The sequence below is a fragment of the Carcharodon carcharias genome, chromosome 9 (genome assembly GCF_017639515.1).
Source record: "Carcharodon carcharias isolate sCarCar2 chromosome 9, sCarCar2.pri, whole genome shotgun sequence".
In the NCBI taxonomy this organism is placed as follows: Eukaryota; Metazoa; Chordata; class Chondrichthyes; order Lamniformes; family Lamnidae; genus Carcharodon; species Carcharodon carcharias.
This window is the reverse complement of record NC_054475.1, coordinates 121,673,819-121,694,281: the sequence shown is the minus strand read 5'-3', so window position 1 is coordinate 121,694,281 and position 20,463 is coordinate 121,673,819. Positions and strand designations below refer to the sequence as shown.

Sequence of the window (20,463 nt, the reverse complement as noted above, 5' to 3'; positions counted from 1 at the left end):
CATCTTTTGGTTATCTCCACCTATCACTGGCCCTCAATCCAGCTCTTCTTGTCCCACCACCTCTCCCCTTAAACCAGCTTATATTTCACCTCTTTTCTATTTTTCCTTAGTTCTGTTGAAGAGTCAAATGGACTTGAAATGTTAATTGTGCTCCTCTCCACAGATGCTGCCAGACCTGCTGAGTTTTTCCAGGTATTTTTGTTTTGGATTTCCAGCATCCACAGTTTTTTGCTTTTATCTGACTTGCTGTTATAGCCATAGTATTTATATGACTGATCCAGTATTTTTTCTGGTCAATAATGTCTCCCAGGATCTTGCTAGTGGGGAAATTCAGTAATGGTAATGCAATTCAATGCGTAAAAGACCCGTGAAACTAAGCATTGCTCTTTTAATAGTTTCTAGTTTAAAAGAAAGAAAACACTAACTCTTTACCAGATTAAAAGATGTACTTATTGGATAGTAATCACAGAGCATCTCTATTAACGTTGGACCAACAAATCAGCACCTCCCTCCCTTATACCAATTGTCATGAAAACCCAATTTCCTTTAAGGAAGGAAATCTGCCATCCTTACCTAGTCTGGCCTACTGGCTCCAGATCCAGACCCACACAGAAATGTGGTTGACTCTTAACTGCCCTCTGAAATGGTGTGGCAAGCTACTCAGTTCAAGGACAATTAAGGATGGGCAACAAATGTTGGCCTTGCCTGCAACACCCACATCCGTGAAAAAAAGTGTATTTTCCAATGCCTTCACAAATAGGAAGTGACTGTATATGGTTGTGTATTTTTTTTTATTCTATCATGTAGGTGTCATTGGCAAGGCCAGTGCATGCTGTCCTTCCCTAATTGCCTTTGAATTGAGTGGCTTCCCACACCATTTCAGAGGGCAGTTAAATGCATCGCTGTGGGTTGGTAGTCATGTGTAGGCCAAGCCAGGTAAGGATGATACGTTTCCTTTCCTATAAGACATCAGTGAACCAGAGGAGTTTTTACAATAATCAATGAAAGCTGTCATGGTCACCATTACTGAGACTAACTTTTAATTCCAAGTTATTAATTGAATTTAAATTCTGCCAGTTACTGTGGTGGGATTTGAACCCTTACTCCCAGAACATTAGAACATTAGTCTCAGGATTACTATTCCAGTAACATTACCACTATGCTACCATCTCCCCAGTAAGATGCTTTCTTAGCATATGTTGCATCACCATCCTGTACTCCAGCATCCTTGAAAGCAGGAAACCAGTGTTATAACAAGTCAAAAGGAAGAGAACTGGAACTTGGCTTCCGAGATCTAAGGGCTTTGGAAACTCAGCTGTGGAACTGCTTTCCATAGGGCAGCTGGTTGGTGGATGAGGTGGGGGCTTGTTGTTCTTAGTAAATGACCTGTGCAAGTCCCCGTGCACTGGATTCTGCTGGTTAGTCAAAACCATAGTATTGCTTTCTCAAACTTTTGGTCAGAAAGCAGCGTTGTTACAAGCTCAGAGGAAAGTACATTGCACAGTATGATTGAGGGAAATCTGTTGCACAACTAATTGGTTATAGCACACTTAAGAATTTATTGCTTGACTGTAAACTACTGAAAACAGCAACATCTGGCAGGAAAAGAGCAATTAATGTAAAATCCATGGATGCAAATATACAATTATAGTAAGACTTCCTTGTTTTTGTACTCCAATCCCCTTGCAATAAAAATGGACATGTCATTTGCCTTCCTAATTGCTTGCTGTACCGACATGCTAAATTTTGGTAATCCTTATATGAGTATACCAGAGTCTCTGTGAGCATCAACATTTTAAAGCTCCATGTCTTTTTTAAAATATTCCTCTATTCTTACTACCAAAGTGAATAACCTTACACTCACTCATATTATACTCCATCTGCCATCTTGTTGCTCATTCACTTTACCCTTTTATATCTATTTACAGTCTGTGTCTTATTCACAGCTTATATTCCCACCTAGATTTGTATCATCAGCAAACTTACATACATTACTCTTCGTCTGCATCATTGACAAAGATTATAAATAACTAAGGCCACAATACTAATCTATGCAGCAATCTATTAGTTACATCCTACTAACCTGAAAATGCATCATTTATCCCTACTTTTTGCTTCCTGTCTGGTAACATATTTTCTATCCATGCTAACATATTTCCTCAACTTCATGACCCCTTATTAACCTGCTGTGTGGTACCTTAATGAATGCCTTTTGGAAATCCAAAGGATATTACATGCACAGGGCCCCTTTATTTATCCTACTTAGTTACTTCCTCAAAAAAATCCAATATATTTGTTAAGGAACTATTTCCAATGTGTTAAAACCATATTGACTCTGTCTTTCATACGACGATCTTATAAGTGCTTTGCTAGGATTTCTTTAGTAATAGGAATTCTTTAATAATAATATCTATTGTTTAAGTACAACTCTGCATCTTTTATTTATAAACTTGCATGAAAAACGTTAGGAAATAAGTCATCATCTAAAATACACTGTGGAGGCTGGGAAGACCATTAGCATGGAGACATAGCAATGGAAGAGTTCACAAGATCGAAAAGATTACATTCTTTCAGCATTTTTAAAAATAAAGTTTGTTGCACATGTCCTTACTTTCAACAAGTCCCATTCACCCATCATTCCTGGGATCACAAATCTACATTGACTCCCAGTCTGGCAACACCTCAATTTTTAAAATTTTCATCCTTGCTTTCAGATCCCTCAAGGATGGCCTCACCTCCTCCATATCTCTGCAGCCTCCTCTAACCATACACCTCCGCATGATCTCTGCCCTCTTCCAATCCTGGCTTCCTGCACATCCCGATTTTCTGTGCTCCACCATTGTTGGAGTTGTGTCTTCAGCTGGCAAGACCCCAAGCTCCAGTATTTTCTCCTTAAACCTCTCCAACTCTCCTCCTCTAAGACGCTGCTTAAATCCTGGCTCTTTGACCATGCCTTTGATCACCCATCCTAAAACAAACATTGTGGTTAGGTATCAAATTTTTGTTTGATAACGCTCCAGCGACGCGACTTGGGGCCATTTAACTAATTTCAAGGCACAATATAAATGCGAGTTGTTGTTAAAGGGTGTCACCTCAGGGTGTGTTCAGGTGGAATACTACTGTCCCCCTCTCTCTTCCCTTTCTTGTCTCCTTCTACAAGTAAGAGGACACTTTGCCAAACATTTCAGCTGCACTGTTAACCATCCCCATGTATTGTGCTCTGATTAGAGAAGGATAATTGTAAGGATGATTCCTGTTTATTTTTGTTTATTTTCATTGCACTAGACAGCATTCCTTGATGCCCCAGTTACCAGATGAATTCTACTTAGAAGCTAATTTTCTCCACCATCCACGCTTTAATCCCACTGATTTTATATCACTCCCTATTGGTGGCAATTTATGCCACAACTAGAATTAATGAAAACCAAACATAAAGGAAAACCAGTTTCCAAAGCAAGTAGCCACAAAATGAAGTAGGTTACAATGCTCCATATGAGAATCAACAACAGATTGCTGCTGTCTTCTTTCCAATACTGCACGCAATATTCACTTCGATGCAGTCAATACATAGAAGTCAGATGAGAAAGAGGTGAATACAAATCAACAATGTAAATGTGAATGTGCAAATGATCACAAAATATAAAATAATTCTAGCTTACCATTTTTGTGGTGCTGGTATTTTCTGGAATGGATTTCTTGGAAAGATAACTCATATTCTAGAAAGTACAAGCTTTGTTCTCTTAAATCATAATTCGATTTGCAGAATTAGCACATGGTTGAGGTAAAAAAAAACAACTGAGCATTTCTTTATGTTGAGTAGTTTTATATTAGGTTAGTTTTGTATGTCATATCAGTGTGGAACAGAGCAACACAGGAAACTTAACTGCCCAATGCAAATTTGCAGGATCTCTCTTCATAATGTGGTTTGTTAATATCAGCTGTGGCTCAGGGCTCACTGTCTGCCCATAAGTAAGAACCTTATATGCTCAAGTCCCACTCCAGAAACTTAACTAAGATTCAGATTCAGATTCTTGCTCCTGAGGTAGGAGGCACGGGTTGGGAAAAATCTGAGCAGTCAATCAAATCGTGAAGTTAGAACTCCCTGCTGGGATAACGATAGGTTGTGGAAAGCAGCCAAGCATTCATAACGACATGATGGTTGCTGTTAGGTTAATTTCAACAACAGCTAGTGTAATTGCTGCAACAGAGATTTTTAAACCTCTTACTAACCCAGGCAAGATGTTTTTTTTAATTTTTCTAAAGGGTTGGGGATTTAAAAAACTTCAGAAGCTGATGGTTCTACAGACCTAATCCACCCTTCAAAAGTTACATCTACTCTAAAATTGATAACACACACACACTATGGGTTAAGCCCCTTGCTACAGCAAAAATTGAATCTGTTTGAGCTCAGCACCAAGTTCAAATGGCTCTGCTGAGTTCAGATTTCCCTCATGTGTAAGTCACTCCCCACACCAGCAAAAATGGGATCTGTTGGAATGGGGGCAGGACTTCCAGATCCATGTCCTTTCTGCCATTTTGGAAGGTGCGTGGAATCTCTACGCAAAATTTCACAAAAATCCAAGCCTGATTCATCAGTGTAGTATTCATGCTGCGCTGTCAGAGATGCCATATTTCAGATAAGACCTGAAACCAAAGTCCCATTTATCTTTTCAGGTAAATGTAAAAGTTCCCACAGCATTATTCAGAGAGCATCTTGCTGTAGCAGTCATGGAAGAGCTATGGAAAACCCCCCAAAAATGGTTTATGCGCCATTTGAGCAGCTTTCTGCATCACTTCCATCTAAATTACAACAGACAAGTGGCAGATGCCCTATAGATATTCAACCCCCCCCCCCCTCCCATAATCTGGTCATTTATCTCAGTCTGGTAGAGGTACCTTGCTGTACACAGGTTGGTCACTGTGCTTCCTACATCACAACAGTGAAGTGCATTGGGGTACCCTGAGATTGGAAAAGGCACTGTATAAAGGCATGTTTATTTTTCCTTCTGTTAATTCGAAGATTATTACATTGGAAATAAACCAGACACTGCCACCAGTGTGATCTCTTATATGGTTGGAAGAAACATTACCTGTCTTTTAAAGAACTATTTACATTTCGAAGTCTCTATGGGAAAGGTGACAAGCTGCCTTGGCTCAGTATGGTTGCAAATATCATGGAATTTTCTTGTCACTGAATGATGGAAAATGGAATAGAGAGGCAAGAGTCTGAAAATATTTATATCTATGAAATAAATGTGATTATAATATTTGTTAATTGGTGCATGAATTTGATAAAACACTGTCCAAGTCAGGATACTTATCAGGACCAAGTGCTTCTCTGGTAAAAGCAAAAAACTGCTGGAAATCTAAAACAACAACAAAAATAAAAATACCTGGAAAAACTCAGCAGGTCTGACAGCATCTGCGGAGAGGAACACAGTTAACGTTTTGAGTCCGTATGACTCTTCAACAGAACTAAGGAGAAATAGAAGAGAGGTGAAATATAAGCTGGTTTAAGGGGGGTGGGACAGGTAGAGCTGGATAGAGGGCCTGTGATAGGTGGAGATAGCCAAAAGATGTCATAGACAAAAGGACAAAGAAGTGTTGACAGTGGTGATATTAGCTAAGAAATGTGCTAATAGGTGACATTAAGGGTAGAAAGCAGGATGAGCAAGGTACACCCCCTAGTGGGGGTGGGGTGGGGGGAAGGCATCGAAATAGGCTAAAAGGTAGAGATAAAACAATGGATGGAAATACATTTAAAAATAATGGAAATAGGTGGGAAAAGAAAAATATATATAAATTATTGGAAAAAAAGGGATCGGAAAGGGGGTGGGGATGGAGAAGAGAGTTCATGATCTAAAGTTGTTGAACTCAATATTCAGTCCAGAAGGCTGTAAAGTGCCTAGTCGGAAGATGAGGTGCTATTTCTCCAGTTTGCGTTGAGCTTCACTGGAACAATGCAGCAGGCCAAGGACGACATGTGGGCAAGAGAGCAGGGTGGTGTGTTGAAATGGCAAGCGACAGGGAGGTCTGGGTAATGCTTGCAGACAGACCGAAGGTGTTCTGCAAAGCGGTCACCCAGTCTGTGTTTGGTCTCTCCAATGTAGAGGAGACCGCATTGGGAGCAGCGAATGCAGTAGACCTTCTCTGGTCCTTGCTGAGCTCCCACAGCACATACAAGGGGTGTACTTTGACTATCAGGGGAGAGCTACTCTTGAGTTTCCATCCTGCCTGGGTCCCTGCCCCCCCACCCTCAACCCCACCCCAGAATAGGCCTGTCTCCCATTCCCACCCCCAAACTCCCCTAGCTGAGTCTTATATTGGAAAGCGGGTCAGGAAACTGGGATTGCAGCCGCAGTTCCGAGAGGACAATCAATTACTGTGCTGCTTATCGCTGGCACTGAGGCCTGAAAATAAATCATCCTGGAAAATATGGGAGGTAGTGCAGAAAACCACTGTGAAAACAAAATTTACGTGAAATCCCAAGGGTGCTCCCACAGACTCTAGTTCATGTATGTCCCTGGGTCAACCCCCACAGGTTTTCCTGAGACAGTCCTCCATTGCATCGCTTAATTGTCACTAATGAGGAAAGCAAGGCCGAAGGCTTCGCACCCTGCTACCGCACCCCCCCCCCAACCATCACATCACCATTATGAAGTTGGGCCTAGTGATATACTGTGTAAAAAGCCTCAGAAAATGCTAAGATAATGGAATGGAGAAGGTTTGAGGTAAGAAGTTTTTGTCAGGTTTTCCTTTTTATGCACACGGGGACTAAACACTCCCCAGATCCAGAGAAAAGGGAGATCAACGCAGTCATATGGTGTTGCCCCAGACTGATAAAACCCACATTCCAATACTACACTAGTTCATTCTTATGAATCTGTTCTTTTTTAAAAAAAGCTAAACTATATTTCTGATTATTAAGTACATATTTCTGGGTCTAGAAAACAGTGTAGATACCTTTTTCTGTCTGCCACTTTAATGCAGATGTTTACATGTCTATTTTAAAATGTGTTAAAGTCGCCGCTAAAATAATGAATGAATGATAACGATAAACATTTAAGTGCTACAACAACCAATAATTGAAGTTTCACTGCTATTTTTTTAAACTCAGCCATCTGTGAGTCTGAGACTGGTGGCTGAAAAAGCATGAAGTGGTTTTAAGGTGCTTCAGGGAGTCTGGCCTATACATGACTCCTGGTCCACACTGCGATCGACTTTTAACTGCACTTGAAGGTGGCCTAGCAAACCACATAGTTGTGGCAAATAGGAAAAAGTTCTTAGTCCACCAGCTTCTCAGGGAAATCAGACATGACCAATAATAGATTGGCCTTGCCTGTGGCGGCCACATCCTCAGAATGAACTAAATTTAAAGCTTAATCAGCAGAGCTCTCCTCTGATAGTTAAAACGTGTGCTGTGAATCATGTGAACCACCTATCAGGACAGCAGATGTACTCCTGAAGCCACAATGATACATGTTTCTGGAGCGTAGACAAAGCAACAACTTCCTGGATGCAAAATCCATGGGGTAGATTTTCATCCTATCACCCAATGTAAAACTAGCCTTGAAGATCAGCCATGCATTATAGAAGTTGTTTGATTTTCACTCACTCTACCTTCCCTCCCCCAATGAAACTTTACACCCAACTTGCAAGTCTGAAAATCTAACCCTGTGTGTTATGCTTATCAACTGCACACATTATCTAACAATCTGATGTAGAACTACTCAAAAGGTATGCTATAATTTTAATGTTGATGCTCAGCCAAAATTGCATTGATTCAAAAGCGAAGGCATAACCATTTGAACCTCTTCAATATTTTAATTCTTCTGCATTCCTGTTAACAACAACTTGCATTCATGCAGCATCTTTAATTTAGTAAAACATTTCAAACTGCTTCACAGGAGCATAATCAGACAAAAATTTACATAAACCACAAAGGCAGTGACAACTGATCCAACTTGATAAAAGATGAAAGTTTTCAAGGAGGGCCTTAAAAAGGTGGAGAGCGTGGTAGAGAGGTTTAAGGAGGGGATTTCAGATATTTAGGCTGAGCTAGCTAAATGCAAGGCCAACAACAGTGGGTGAAGAAAGTGAGATTTGGGCAAGAGACCACAGTTGGAAGAATGCTGAATTCTCAAGAATGTTGTAGGTACGCAGGAAGTCAGAGAGACTGAGGTTTTAGAGGACCAGAAGCCAGTGAACAGCGGGTAATTAGTGAACAGGACTTGGTGCGAGTGAGGATACAAGCAATATTTCAGAGGATGGAAGATGGGAGGCTGGCTAGCAGAGCTTTGAAAGAAATAGGCCTGGTGGTTACAGTAACATTGCAGCAAGACCTATCATTCCTTAGGCAGGTAATAAGAGAAGTTAACAAAAGCAATTTTAGTATTTTCATTAACTTTTCAAATCTCTGTTCTTACCTGTAAGTGCTTAGAAACATATGGGCAACATTTTCCCCCAGTTGGAGAGGGGGTGCACGCGAGCAGGCGGGCTTCCAGTCAGGAGCATGCCCTTTTACATGGGAGGGACAATTAAGGCCCACCCAGCGTGATGTCAGCCAGGAAGCACCGTGTGTTCCCTTTGTGGGCAGGGGGGAATTCCCTCAGCCAGGAGAGCGCTCTTTCGCGCACGTGCACGAAATTCCCTCTGTGTCTATTCGTTCGGCACAGTGTGGTCTCCTATACGAGTTGGGATGTGTCCATAACTTTTATTTAAACATTTAATAAAAATTTAAATACCCTCATAAAATCTCATCCCGCCCACGGATGATGTTTCATGTTTTTTCCCTTAAGGTTGGACGGGCAGGACCATTAATCATGTTAATTCATTTTTTTAATGGCCTTAATAGGCTATTGACAGTTTGGCAGGTGCGCAGCCGATTCAAACTGAAAAGCGAAATGACGTGGGGTGCGTCCTGATGTATCCCCACGTCACTTTACTTGTCAGTGAGCAGGCCCCACCACCGCTCACCGACTGGAAAATCCTGCCCATGAGAAGTTGCAGTTCATCTTTATGGTACTGACAGCAGGGAGAATTTTAATCCCCAAAAGCGGGTAGAATTGGGTCAGATGACATGTAGAAATTTAAAATGTAATGGTGGTCGAGCAGTGCACAAGCAACCAATCAGCTTGCACGGGGCAGGCTGACCATTTAAACATTACAATGAGGCTGCTTGCTTCCAAATTAACTAGCATTTATCAGCTTCTCAGCTGTGACCAGGAAACAGACAAGAATAGAAATCAGGTCCTGATCGTGAATTCAGCAGAACCAGTGGGAAACAATTCTTTTAGGTTTCCCACCTCAAAGCAGCCCCCCTTTTATTCTCTGCCTGAGCCAATATTCTTCAACGATTCTGTAGGTGTCCAAACCAAGCAGTCCTTGTCCATATGCAGCAAGACCTGGACAACATCCAAGCTTGGGGCTGAAAAGTGGCAAGCAACACAAATACCAGATAATGACCATCTCCAACAAGAGAGAATCTAACCATCTCCCCTTGACATTCAATGGCATTACCATCACAGAATCCTCCTTAAATCAACATCCTGGGGGTTACCATTGACCAGAAACTGAACTGGACTGGCCATATAAATGCTGTGGCTACAAGAGCAGGTCAGAGGCAAGGAATCACGTGACAAGTAACTCACCTCCTGACTCCCCAAAAGCCGTCTACTAAGTACAAGGCTCAAGTCAGGAGTGTGATGGAATACTCTCCACTCGCCTGGACGATTGCAGCTCCAACAACACCCAAGAAGCTTGACACCATCCAGGACAAATCAGCCTGCAGGATTGGCACCCCATCCACAAATGTTCACTCCATCCACCATCGACACATAGTGGCAGCAGTGTGTACCATCTACTGCAGGAACTTACCAAGGCTCCTTCGACAGCACCTTCCAAACCTGCGACTTCTACCACCCAGAAGCACAAAGACAGCAGATGCATGGGAACAATTAGGGATGGGCAATAAATGCTGGCCTAGTCATAAAAGAATAAATCTAAAAAAAAATCATCCCATTAGTTTTAAAATATTTAACGATAAGGAGGGAGAGAATCAAAACCATAACTTCTAAAATACTTTTCAAGAACCATTTTTGGGTTACTGGATTTAACAAAGGGCACTGTCTTGCAGTACATTCGAATCCACTTTTATCCTCTAGGAACATTAGAAATGAGAATCTGTCATTCAGAACCTTCAGCATTCAGCTTATAATGGATGACCACACCTCAAATCCATTTAACCGTGATACTTGATACCCTTATATAAAAATATTGCAATCTTAGTCTTGAAAGCTCCAATAGTCCCAGTATGAACAATCTTCCGGAAGAGGGAATTCTGAATTTCTACCAAGAAAACATATGTCCTGTTTCTCCATAGTTTCTGAAATAAATAGTTTCTCCGTGTTGACCATTTTAACATTTTAAAGTCTCGGTCAAGCCACCTCTTAATCTCCTACACTCAATGGAATACAATCTTCTGTGAGATTCCTTGTGTCAAAACGCTAACATCACTCAATCAATCAATCAATAAATAAATAGAAAGGCTGTCTACTTTCCACCTATAATCACCTCCGTCTTCTGAAGTGCTCAGTGTCTATAATGGCTTTGAATACAGGAAGGTCTGCAGAACCTTCCAACAAGGGAATGTGCAAACAAAAAAGCACTTTGTTAATTGTTGACAACTTAGGGGTGCTTTCAGTGAAATTCTTTTCAAAACTATTGTTTATTCTGACCATGGAAATACTACACAGTGTCTGTGCCAAACTCTGTCTATACTTGAAGTGGGCAGGAAATTCTGCAATTACTGCCTAACTACCAACTGCTGTACATATATCTGCACTATACATTTCAATGTTTAGCATAGTAATTTATCAAAGCATAGAGCAAGTACTACTCGCAAACTAACTGAGGTATTGAACCTCAATTATATTAATTGCTATCTTGCTCTCTGGACAGACCACCCAGAATATAATTCCAACCTCAAACCTCACTCACTTTCTTCAAGGACGGATGGCAAACTCCATTTTTCCTTGCAATACAATCGGAAATGCATTCTTGTAATTTGTTGAGTGATTTACAGGACATTCTATACGAAACTTCATGGAATTAGACTCATTCCACTTATTTAAATCAAATAGCTACTTACAACAGGGCAGCACAGTGGCGCAGTGGTTAGCGCTGCTGCCTCACAGCTCCAAGGACCTGGGTTGATTCTGACCTCAGGTGTCTGTCTGGTGGAGTTTGTATGTTCTCCCTGTGTCTTTTTGGGTTTCTGCTGGGTGCTTTGGTTTTCTCCTGCCATCTAATGATGTGCTGGTTAGGTGGATTGGTTATGGTGAATTGCCCCTCTGTGTGTGTGTCCTGTGATGGATTGGTGTCCTGTACCAGTGCCCATTGCCTGTTGGGATAAGCTCTGACTTCCCGCGACCCTGAATTGGATGAAGTGGTCCTGGAAAAAAGTGAGCCAGCTATATGCAACATTCACCTTCCATTTAACCCTAGGAATGCTGGCAAACAATTTAATTCTAAATAATATTTGAATCCAAAAGGTTCAAAATTTGAGTACCACATATATAAAAAATGAAGCTGATCTTTTGATTCTTATTCAATGAATTATATAGAACCACGTTCACTGCTGGATTATGTGGAGTTGAGGTTCTGTCACTAAATCAAATACAAATTATTTTAAAGGAGGAAGGTTAAAAATACTTTTGTCCAGTGACTCGTCTCATAGAATTTGCATTCTTGCTCCACACCCACCAGTAGAACAAGTAGTACATACAACATTGGTGTACACAGGGACAGGGGCACTATTGGGCACACACTGGCACTTTCTTGCAGAAAAAGACACAGAAAATTTTACTTATATTATAGGGCTTCCCTCTTATACACAACCAACACACACCACAGTAAAATGAAAAGGGCACCATTATTCCCTCAACTGATGCACAGCTCTTCCGGTAATTATTCCTCTCATGGCAAAATAAAAAAGTTTGCCAAATATATTTTCCAGAGGATACTTGCCCTTTTTAAAAAAATCTCCACCAAATCAGATCTATTTTTCCAAAATATTTTTAAAATATCTGTTTTTAAAACCTTGATTGTAAAGACAGATTCTTAGAATAAAATGTTAGTTCCGCCTTTTGAAAAAAAAAGCACCTTTCACAGCTTCAAGACATCCCAAAGTAATTCATAAATAATGAAATACTTCTGATGTACCATGTCACCTTTGTAATACAGGGAAACGCAGCAGTCAATTTAGACAGCAAATAATCTGTTTCCATGATAACGCTTAAAAAATAAATGCTGGCCAGGTCACTGGGAAGAAGTTCTTTGTTCTACAAATGGTGCCATGGAACCTTGTATGTCCACCGAGAGGACAGATAGAACCTTGGTTTAATGACTCATCTGAAAGACTCTGACAATGCAGCATTCCCTCAATACTGCACCTAAATGTTTAATTAGTTCTTTTAAATTATTGGTTTGACTTTACAGAGATGATATAAGAAAAATGGATCAGAACATCTTCTTCATACCAAAATGCCAAGAACTTTGGAGAAGTTGCGACATCTTGGGGTCTAAGTACAGGAGTCACTAAAAGATCTCTCTCTCCAGGTACCATGACTTAAGGGACCATTGGCAACCATGTGTTGGTCCATGGTTATGCTTAGCAAGATGCAGTGGTCTGCCATTGCCCTCTGCAGGTTCTAGCTGACCAGGGGACTCACCTGTTCTTAAAACTTGCCATAGGCATATTGGAAGGGTTTGCAGGTTGATAATCAACCTATTTGGCCATGTTATGGATGCACCTTCTGTGGCTGAGTCCCTAGGCTGAATTTTGCCGTTGGTGAGCAGGGGCCGGGGCCCACTCACTGACACGCAAAATGACATGGGGTGACGTTGGGGGTACTGCCCATTTAAATTTTCAGGAAGTTGGGGGCACAGCCAAATCAACTGGGTGCCCGCTGACCTGTCAGTGGCCAATTGAGGCCATTGACAGTATAATTAAAACAATTAAAGGACTTGCCTGTCCAACCTTAAGGTTGGTGGGCAGGCCAGGAGCCCCGGCGGGCTTCTGAAAAAACATGAAACCTCATCCACCGGCGGGATGAGGTTTCATGTAGAGTTTAAAAAACTTTTAAGTTTGAGTGAAATTTATTAACATGCCCTACCTCGTATGATTGTCACACAAGGGGAACATGTTAAGGATTTTTTTATTTTTCAATTTTTAATGTTTGCACAAGTGTAAGTGATCTCCCTGAGGCAGCACTTAGCCTCAGGGAGATGTGCACTCTTTTGTGTGCATGTGGAATCCCCCCGCCCGCACAGGAAGCACATTAATTGGCCCGCCCACTTAAAATGGCGCTGGGGCCCACTTCTCCGGCGGAGATCGGCTCCTGGCCCACTGGAGATTGGGTTGGACCCGCCCAGTGGGCAGAAAATTCTGCCCCTTGAGTGAGACTTGAATTCAGAGTTTGGGCTTTGAGATGGGGATGCTATTCACTGTGCCGCAAGATCTCCCCCCTACAATAGACAAGTACAAACATAATTAAAATGCTTAATGGAATGCTGGCCTTTATCGCAAGAGCACTGGAATACAAAAAGGTGAATGAGAAAATATAACAGCACAGAACACTGTTTAGACCCCGACTCAATACTGGGCACCACACTGTAGGCAGGATATACTGGTCTTGGAGGGGGTGCAGTTCAAATTCACCATAACGGTACTAGAACTAAAAGGATTAAGCTACAAAGACAGGCTGTATAGTCCAGGTTTGTATTCCCTTGAGTATAGAAGGTTAAAGGGAAATCAAATTGAAGAGTTGAAGTGGATTATCAAATCCTCTCTCCATCAAATCCTTTCACGGGAAAATATTCCCTTCATTGGGAGAGTTCAGAACAAAGGGGGATAACCTTATAACAGTGAATACATTTCAGCAATACTTCAGTGACTGTAAAACACTTTGGAGGTGTCCTGTTGGCACAGAAGCCACTATATAAATACAAGTCTTTCTTTGTTTTTAAATTAGAGCTAGGCTGTTCAGGGGTGTTGGCGGAAAGCACAACTAAAGGTTAGTGGAAATCTGGAGCTCTCCATCCAAGATCCAACCTCCCTCAGGCTCAATGGATGAAGAGGCCACTCCTATTCCTACATATCCTCAACTATATGGAGCGGTGTTCAGAGAAAGCAGAAAAGCGAATACAAGATTAAAGCTTCAGTTTGTAGTCAGTGGCATTCATTTTCAACCAATGGCAACAGAGCAGGTTTCTGGCATAGAGACAATTGGCAATACACAGGCAATCTCCTTCTAGGGACTATCATGATGCCAATTGCACTCATTATGGGCATGCATACCAGTTTCTCAGTAATTACTGTCTTAAATAGAATTGTTTATCAGGCACACGTGTGTTGGCTGTGGTGAAGGCATGAACATTGCTCCACAAATAGGAACATTGGAATATGCAGCAACAGAAAAGGCCACCAAGTTCCATCTCATTGTTTTTGTCTCTTACATTCACCTCTCATCATTGCTCGTCAAAAATCGATTCCTCTTATAGTTGTTGGCACTAATCAACTCCACAGTTCCCTTGGACAATTTGCTTCCCCTGGCTTGGGAATCTAGAACATGGGAGCACAGTCTAAGGATAAAGGGGATGATCATTTAGGACTGAGATGAGGAGAAATTTCTTCTCTCAAAGGGTTGTGAATCTTTGGAATTCTCTACCTGATGGAGTTGTGGATGCTCCATCATTGAATATATTTACGGCTGAAATAGGCAGAATTTTGGTCTCTCAGGTAACCACGGGATATGGAGTGGGCAAGAGAATGGAGTTGAGGCAGAAGCTCAGCCATGATCATATTGAATTGGTGGAGTGGGCTCTAAGAGTTATGTGGTCTACTCCTGCTCCTATTTCTTATATGTTATGTTATATTTCAGCATCCATAACTAAAGCTTCCTGTTTATCTTCTTTGTTCTGAGTTTGTATCCAAGCCTCATGTATTTTGTGAAGGTCGGTGGGAATCTCAAAACCTTGAATAACTTTTCCCTTCACACTCTGATGCCTAAATTCTAGTATCATTTTAGCTGACCTCAGCTGTACCCTCTTCAAAGCATTAGCAGTATGGCTATCAGAGCAGTTATTCAGGAACTTCCGCCTCCACCAATACAGATTCATGTGGCTGGCAGAGTAGAGGGCTCAGGCCGCTGGGGTGACGAGGGTTGGAGATGTGTTGGATAGCAGAGGAGTGGGCTGGATGATGGCCCCTGAACTGGTGCGTTGTGCAGTAGTCAACATCCAAGTTCACAGCCAATGCCATCCACAGCCTCAAAATCATGCTGCTCAGCCCGGACTGCAGCTGTGGAGTCGAGGCGGCTCAAGCAATCAGTGAACACCCGTCCAAACAGACCCCTGTTCGGACAGAATTTCTCATTGGCCCTAAGCCCCAAAACCTCCCTCGCAAGCTGCAGCCCCATAATTTGAGCCGTCTTGCAGAAATTCCCTCTGTGTCTATTCGTTCAGCACGGAGTGGTTTCCTATATGAGCTGCTGCATACCCTTCACGTCCTCACCAATGATCCGGACATGCTGTGGCGTTCTGTCCTGCTGTACAATGGCGAAGTCCGCATTGGAGTGCTCCTTACATGGGTGTGTTTCCCCCCCACCTTTCCATAGGGGATTTGGCGTGGAGGGTGCTGCATGTAACTATCCCGTACAACCTTAGGCTAAGATGGCTCATGGTCGCCCGTACTTTCTATGGACCTCGTGGAGTCCGTGTTCCATGCATATATAGATTGTGGGAGATTGCACTCACTTAATTATCTGAGGGAGTTGTTCCTTACGTTTTAGCTGCACTTTAGCCCCACGCTCCTGATCTTTGGTCACCCGGTGTGGCGAAGGGCCTCCATGTAGGTCTGCTCCTGGGCCGGACCAAGTTGGCCATAAATAGATCCAGGCAATGGGACGTCATTCAGCCCAAAAGTCTGCCCCTATTCCATGGCTACAGCTGGATGTCCTTGGAGATGGAGCATGTAGTATCCATTGGCACACTTGAGGCCTTCCGCAACTGGTGGGCACCATGGGGGCTGGAGTACATAATTGGACCCCAAAATTACATTTTGCTTTAGTTTGTTAAGTTTCCTTTAAATCCTTATTCATATGTTACAGTGCCCCATTAAGGGGCTGTCAGTTTGGTTAATTTGATTCATTTGTCTGGTTAATTTCACAGGTGCTCAAAAGAGTATAAATAGGCATAGACTGAATATATGGTTGTTTGGTTAGGAGGTATATGCTCATAATATATAAGTTGTAAATTAATGCTTATGAAAGTATGCAAATATTGGCTCCAGTTCTATCCTTCAAAAACTAACTTTTTGGAATATAACACCTGACTTGGAAATATGTCACCATTCCATCATTATCGCTGGAAGTCCAACCCTAATAGCACCATGGGTGTACCTACACCACACCAACTGCAACGGCTCAAGATGGCAGCTCACCACCACATTTGAGGGTAATTGGGGGGCAATAAATACTGGCCATGCCAGCAATACCCAAATCCCATGAACATCTAATAAAAGTCACTGGCTATGTACCCTAAGATCTTCCTTCCTGCATTTTTACATTGCACTTAGTTTCAATAACTTATGCAGCTGCACAACAACCACCCTCCCCGCTCCCCAATCCTAATCCTGTTTTATGCCCCATCATCTTCTGCTGACCATTCTGTATTTTCACCAAATGTCCTCTTTTCCTCAATCAAAAAACATTATACATCCACATAATCAGTCGGGGGAAAACATGACAAGGGAGTGAAAGCCCATTGATAAGATTTATAACAAATCATTAAAACCCTAAAAGTTGTTTGGCAGCTGTTCCCATTGCCAATGGGAAAACACCCTGCAAAACACCCTGCAATTTTTATTTGGACTACAGCTATCTTTAGCAGCCTCCCACACCAGTCTAAAGTCATGATGAAAAGCATCATTTATTGCTCTGACATGAGTCCAGTATAAATACAGAATCTGCATCCAAGTCTCACACTTCCCTCAAACTTAATTAATTAGTCAATCACTGGCTGCTGATGAACTACTTCACAAACATGAAAGCCCACAACTTGTGAATACAGTTAAGAATGGTGGGAACCGTTTGTCATTTAGATGGTCAGCTTATTCTCTTGATGCCCCGCTACAATAGAGAAACTTCAAAAGAGAGGCATTCCTTTAAATCCATTCTTGAACGGTTCCCAATGTTGCAAACAATTTTAAGTGATAATTCATGCTTATTGATCATACAGGGCGGATGTAAGCTTTTAAGTATATGTTGTGAAATGCCAGTGGGTTTTTAGTGTTTCTAAACAAAGTAGACACTTATTGCCATGTTAGCTTGTTTATAATTCAGAATTCAAACCATTTGTTTCGAGATTATTTGATATGAATTTAAATGGACTTGCTTCACCCAGAGCAGGTGGCACAAAGGCCTTTTAAAATCACATATTTTGCACTTTCCAATGTTTGTATTTCTTAAGGCATTCATTTTGAAATATATTTATGGGGTGAAATTCCTCCTCAAACAAAATGGAGACCACTTAACATATTCTGCAGCAGATAAAGTTACAAATGAAATTTCATTCTCAGGAATCACACATTCTGCAATTCCCATTGTTATCAGATCATTCATTGAAAGAAAAAAAAGTGTGCCATTGATGTCATGGCTGACAAAAAAAATCTCCCTCCCCAGTTTTCTTGCAAGGGTTGATACCTGTAAGATGTTGTTTAAATGCTGGAGCTGCAAATGTCTGCTCTTCACTGCAGATTTCTAGCTTTACAATAAGTCTGGAATAGAAAATGGATGTCAGAGCACATTATAAGTGGATAAATACCCTGATCAAATGGGGCAAGGAGTTCATCACTCCTCAGGCTTTGGATCAAAATAGCATGCTGGCCCGATTAGGTCACTGGAGTCCAATCTACATACTTAATGGACACTACCAGTTTAGGTCAGTGTCCTTGCCAGGCAGTCAGTGTAGGTAGGGCGAGAAGAGTTAAAATTGAAGCCAATGTAATGAAAATCAGGCGGCTTCTTAAAAAGAGGCAGGCAATTTGCCCCTCCAGATTACTACTATGTCATCCCATTGTCTGTATTTGCTAACAGTCCCAATTATAAACTGTAGCTATGAGAACATAGTGTAGATTGTAGGTAATAAGAATAGAAAGACTTGCATTTGTATAGCACCTTTCACAACGTTAGGAAATCCCAAAATGCTTCATAGTCAATGAAGTGCTTTTGAAGTGTAGTCAATGTGACAATGTAGGAAACACAGCAATCAATTTGCGCTTGGTAAACTACCAACAGTAGTGTGATAATGAAATCTGCATTTATAATATTGATTGAGGAATAAATATTGGTCAGATCACTACAGGTAACTCCCTAAACTCCGAAATTGTGCCGTGGTATCTTTTACACCTATTTGAAGGTGCAGGCAGGGCCTCAGTCTAAATGTCTCACGCCAGAGACGGTAACATTGTAACATGGTCAAATGCTATTCCATTTCATAGCAATCCTCATTCCGTGTGTGTGGATCTGCACTGTTGTGTTGAACCGTCAATGTACTTTCAACCTGCCATTCTCTCCATTATTCTGTATGATAACACTAATTGACTGTGTAAACTCTATTTAGAGAAAGGGAGAAAAATGAACTGCTCAGATTTAAACAAAAAAATAAATGCTAGAAATCTAACCCCAAAACAGAAAATGTTGGAAACACACAGCAGATCAGTAAGGGCATGAGGGAGGATTCCATACCCAGAATTTAACCCATCTTTTCCCCTTTCCGCTGCTGACAGAATTTATTGTTCATTTCCAGCATCTTGGTACAACCCATGTGGTTGCCCACACTGGCTGTGAGCAGTGAGTTTTAGCTCTGTACCGCATATAAAAATGCATCCTCACACACATTTACCAGTTTCACTTTCCACTGAAGAAAATCCTGAGCTGTGGATCCTAGTGAGAGAAGGAAAGCGGTCGGTCTCTTGTTCGCAATTTGACAAAAGTTGGGGGGAGCTCACTGAGTTGGGAACCTTAAGGCAGTTTTATGTGCAAGCGGCTTCCAGCTGCGTTCACTTCAGCGCGAGGTTAGGTTGGCATAAATCAGTAACCGGAGACCATGTGGATCAAAGGAGCTATCACTCACAACAAAGACTGGGGGAAACATATCACCGCAGCATTAATGAAATGTCACGAAAATACAGTACAATCTTCCCCTTCGGAAAACACAAAAGACTGAATTATAGGGATTTTCTCGGCCGAGTTAACAACTGTGGAAAAAGTTACTTACCGAGCAATCCGGGCTGATGTTTACCTCGAGTGACTTGGAAAGACTGTTTTCATGTAACTTAAGTCTCAATACTTTGGGTGCATGTCAACTTAGAAACAAATCGATGGCTTCAGACTGTCAGGACTCTCTCTTTTGGTTGCTCCTGGCTGCACACATTGCCACACCTTGTGGCTTTGTGCTGAAACACAGTGTTGCCTTGTGACATCTTTTGAAACAGGCTCCCAACCGGCGCAAGTTCCCAGCAGCGTTTGACTTGAAGCAAAGATCTTCACTGATTTCACTCGCACTGTGCAGCATCAATTCCCTGTCTGTAACTCAATCCCTGTCCAGTCCAGCCCAGCCCAGCACTGCACTTCCACTTTACCACACCAGGATTGGTCACATACAACCCCCACCACCCCCAATCAGATGGTTTCATTTATGTCAGTTGAACTCTTTAGGAGCTCTCCTCATGTTTAATGTCAGGGACATGTTTGCAATACAGCAAATGCGTTTTATTTATTCTACTTAAGGAGAGGGCGGGGTATCTAACGTAGCTAACAATCTTTTTTAACAAAAACAGAATTACCTGGAAAAACTCAGCAGGTCTGGCAGCATCGGCGGAGAAGAAAAGAGTTGACATTTCGAGTCCTCATGACCCTTCGACAGAACTTGCCCAAGACCTGCTGAGTTTTTCCAGGTAATTCTGTTTTTGTTTTGGATTTCCAGCATCCGCAGTTTTTTTGTTTTTAATCTTTTTTAACCACTGCCCAAGAGGCTGCCCTTTGAAAATATGACAGTGACAGGTAGAAATCATTGTTTTGTTGTTTATTTAATCTCAACTTCTGAAGTGATTTACACTTTGGAAGGATGTATTCCTCCTAAGCAAGACTGAGAGGATGAATTTGAACTGTCACAACATGGAACACACTGGATCCAAGATTTGAGGCTGAATTTTCAGGTTCCGCCAAGGGCAGGAATGGAGGCGGGTGGGGGACAAACATACCAACACTAGCCTGGGTGCCGGTTTCTTAATATCATTCTCAGCACAAGTAGGTTTCACCAGGGCAGAGGGAGGGTAACCTTGAGAATCCACCAAATCCATTAAGAAGGCCAATTAAGATGATTAAAGAGCTTATTGAGACC

The 20,463-nt window shown here is 41.8% G+C and overlaps 1 protein-coding gene across 8 annotated transcripts in view; it reads right to left on the bottom strand.

Annotated features, from left to right (window-relative positions):
- LOC121282588 (lysophosphatidic acid receptor 4-like) overlaps positions 1-19,675 on the bottom strand; it is a 58,487-nt gene extending 38,812 nt beyond the window's left edge. The window contains exons 1-4 of one of the 8 annotated variants that reach the window (XM_041196340.1): positions 19,339-19,675; positions 17,763-17,836; positions 15,845-16,087; positions 2,736-2,968 (exon numbers count right to left, since the gene is read on the bottom strand). The gene's annotated coding sequence lies outside the window, so the exon portion shown is untranslated. Of the gene's footprint in view, positions 1-2,735; positions 2,969-15,816; positions 16,088-17,762; positions 17,837-19,338 lie in introns of all 8 variants that reach the window. The other 7 variants (XM_041196344.1, XM_041196343.1, XM_041196342.1 and 4 more) reach the window with 7 other exon arrangements.
- Between the last annotated feature and the right edge of the window lie 788 nt (positions 19,676-20,463).